Here is a 3,762-nt window from a genome sequence, read left to right as displayed (position 1 = left end):
ATCCCCCAGTGCTCTGGGCCCATGTTAAGGATTCATCTTGACCTGAAGAGTCTTGGAAACCAGGGGAAATGTATAAGTGTCAATGTACACAGGATGATCTGATCTGCACTTCGTCAATATCACTAAGAGCTCAGAGGGAGAGGGAATGTGGAGGTGGGGGCATATGCAATGTTAAGCAGGGAGACAAATTAGGAAGTTTTTGCACTTGTCCAGTTCCAAGGCGACAGTCCCAGTAGAGATGGATTGAAGTGAATAGAGTCAAAGCACTTTGAATCAAGCAAATTGAACCCTCTTTAGAATATGGAGGACTCACCAACAGTGCTGTCTACATTTTGCTCATTCAACCAGGAACTTGGGGGTGCCTTCCATGCACTCTCTGGTGCAGCGGACGATTAAAACCTCTTCCATGTAACACCCTCCTCCTTATATGTAGGGTGTGTATACAGAGCAAACACATAGGGAAAAGTGCTTACATTTCTCACTGTAACTTCTCAAAATAGCTCATCCACAAATTTGAATCTGAGGTTCTTTCTCCATAAAAATGTCTGTAAGTAGAAGGCAAACACATTGAATACATACATCATTATACACTTAGGATTAAAAAGAGACTAAAGTCAAGACAAATGAAAATTAAACTGGTTAAAACATGAATTGCCCTACCTTTCCCAAACTTCCAGACACCCAGACATAACAACAACAGTATTTCATAAAAACCTATTGCACTTAATCGAGTTGCTACTTTTTTGAAAAAAATACAAACTATTTCCCTATTTCCTTATCACCAATCTTTTAGAAAAATTTTTTAAAAAAACTTTCATAAAAAATACTCTGGTTTCTCTTCAGATCTCATAAATCTTTTGCCTTTTACTAAAGATTTCCGTGGAGAGGAACAACTGTGAGTCTGAAACCAATTTTATGAGGCCTTACCTTGGCAAGGCTAAGAAAAAAAAATTATTTTCCAGAAAAATTAGCATGTATGTTAGTACTACCACAGGGCAGAGAGCCTATAAGAGTTTAAGTCACTGACAAAATTGTACTTACAAAACAAATAAACATTTGACCTAAGCCAATACTTTGGAAAGGCCTCAGGTCTTGACAAAGAAAATACCGTTCATACAATTTCATCAATAAAAGAAAAATATCTCTAGGGCAGTGTGGACACAGACCTACGAAGCTCACCCTCTGGAGGACAGAGTCAGGGTAAATACTCAAGAGGAGAAAACCCACTGGAAGCTACAGTGGAACCCAAAGTACTTCAAAGCCAATTTTCTTGCAAAACTATGAAAACCTGGAAAGAAAATTATACCCTTAAAATCTCTAGAATAGAGGAATGGGAATGTATAACAGCAAGCCAAAATTAAGTTCTCTATGTCACAAAGAAGGCAGGAAAGCCGGTAGAAATATTCTGAGAACTAGCTAGCACAAACTCCATGGCTTCCTAATTCTATTACTCATTTTAATTTTGTTTTCATTGTCAAATGGACATAATTCTAAATTTATTTTCATCACTCCAATTCTCCATTTAATTGGTATTAAGTTGACAATGTTATGAAATCTCCTGGCTATCCATCTCCAGAAAGAACATTTCCATCACCCTAGAAATGAACTGTACCTATTAAAAATTAAGTCCCCATGCCCCAGTTTCACAGCCCCTGGTAACCCCCACCAGCCTTCCACCTCCTTGAATTTTCCTATTCAGGGATACCCTATGCATTGACTCTTGGAGTATCTGTTCTTTTCTTCTACTTCTCCGAAACAATTACATTATGGTGTGTAGTCATGTTTCAAAACTGCTAGAAAGAACCTATGCACTTAATTACAATTATGAAACAACCATTTTCTGTGTTTATTATCATAACATCAACATTTAACACCACTGGTAAACATATAGCAAGGTAAGAAGTTTTTCGATTTTTTCTATTGCAGGAACAAATTTCAAAATGAGACCAGATAGTATTATCATCTAACTAAACCTCAACACCCAGAATGACTGTGCACTGAGGAATCGCTCAGAAGCCCTGAGCATTTGATTCCACTGGGGCTGGGCCACTGAGGAGAAACCACACTGTCTATAGGGAGGAGCGGGCGCTGCCACGGTTCCATCTTTCAGAGAGTAAAAGGAGAAGAAAGCCCAGCAGAGCAATGCCCAGTCCTCAGGGCACAGGACCATTCCCTACCACAAACGCCCCTGGGCTCCGATCCTCTGACTAGGACCTCTGTGCTTGAGGGCCAACGACTTCAGCCAGTGTCCTTAATGGTAAGTCCGGTAACATCCTCAACTGTCTCCTCTGGCCTGGCTCTGAGGAACTTGACAGACAGGAGGGAGCGTCTGCCGGCCCCGCCTCCACCGGCAGGACAGTACTTCCCAACCTGGCCGCCAGGCTGCGGTGGCCCCGCCCACAACGAGAAGAGGACGACCTCTGCCCACCCAGAGACCTGAGCCCTCTGGCGCCCTCTCCGTACGCCCAGGAGGTCTGTGAAAATGCAGGTCTGTTGGTCAAGAATACGAATGTTGCAGGGCCTTGTTTACCGCTGTGTTGATCTCTGTCTGTCCTTCTAGCAATATTACACAGGTTGCATTACTATGAAAATATAACTCTTTTTTTTAGCTTCATTTAGGCATGATTGATATACAAAAATTGCATCCGTTTCAGGTACATTTTAAGGAGTTTAGACAGACACTTATACTTGTAACCAAGCACAAGCCAGGGTACTAAACATATCCATCACTTCTAAAACTGTCCTTGAGTTTTTCTGTGTTTTAAGAAATCAGGTCACATTGTCGAGTTATTTATATAAAAAGCTCAAAACAATGTAGCTTTATTTTTATATGCATTAATATTATCAAAATTTTTGTAGCTATGCTTGTTCCTTCCTTTGCCCTATACATTTTTTGCATAATCTAGATTGTGACTACAATCTTGCTGTGATTCTCACAGAGAGCTTAATAAACGTATATATCCATGTGAAGAGAGCTCACTACTACACCAGCTTTGCGCTTCATGAATATAACACAACTCTCTCTCTCTTTTGAGATAGAGCATCAAGCTGTCACCCTGGGTAGAGTGCTGTGGCTTCACAACTCACAACAACCTCCAACTCCTGGGCTAATGCAAGTCTCCTGCCTCTGCCTCTCAAGTAGCTGGGACTACAGGTGCCTGCCACAACACCCAGCTAGTTTTTGGTTGCAGCCGTCATTGTTATTTGGCCAGCCCAGGCTGGATTCCAACCCACCAGCTCAGGTGTATGTGGCTGACACTTTAGCTGCTTGAACCACAGGCACTGAGCCCACAACTCTCTATTAATTAAATCTTTTCCTCATTACTTTAATCAGCATTCTGAAGTTTTCAGGACACAAGATTTTATAAATTTTGATCTTTAAAAATTTATTTTGTTATGCTGTTCATCTATTTTTAGATTTACTATTATGTATCCCATTTTCATAATAGAGGTCTGAGAATTACATTTGCAAACTCATCCTAGAAAGAGTATTGCATACCCCATTGCTGGACATGACTGCAGTCATCTTCAAAGTACTCTCCTCAGGAATTTATTCACTGATGTCAGGGCCTTGGCATCCTTCAAAGACATTTTGGCTCCACCCTTCAAAGCGATTTGGTAACTTTTTCTGGAATGGCCATCAGAGTTGTCCTCATATGACTTGTGATTTCCTGAATGTCATCCAAATGTCTTCTTTTCTATATTTCCTCTGAGTAAGAAACAAGTCATTGGGGGCCAGATCTGGTAAGTGAGGGGTTATTT

The 3,762-nt window shown here is 40.8% G+C and overlaps 1 non-coding gene across 1 annotated transcript; it reads left to right on the top strand.

Moving 5' to 3' along the window:
• Positions 1-823: 823 nt before the first annotated feature.
• Positions 824-939, top strand: LOC111722727. The gene has a single exon (XR_002771424.1). It is a non-coding gene; the product is annotated as a U5 spliceosomal RNA (small nuclear RNA).
• Positions 940-3,762: the final 2,823 nt, after the last annotated feature.

This window comes from Otolemur garnettii, unplaced genomic scaffold (genome assembly GCF_000181295.1).
Source record: "Otolemur garnettii isolate 467f Iridium unplaced genomic scaffold, OtoGar3 scaffold00331, whole genome shotgun sequence".
In the NCBI taxonomy this organism is placed as follows: Eukaryota; Metazoa; Chordata; class Mammalia; order Primates; family Galagidae; genus Otolemur; species Otolemur garnettii.
Note: the sequence above shows the minus strand (reverse complement) of the source record. Positions and strands in the feature narration are given on the sequence as shown.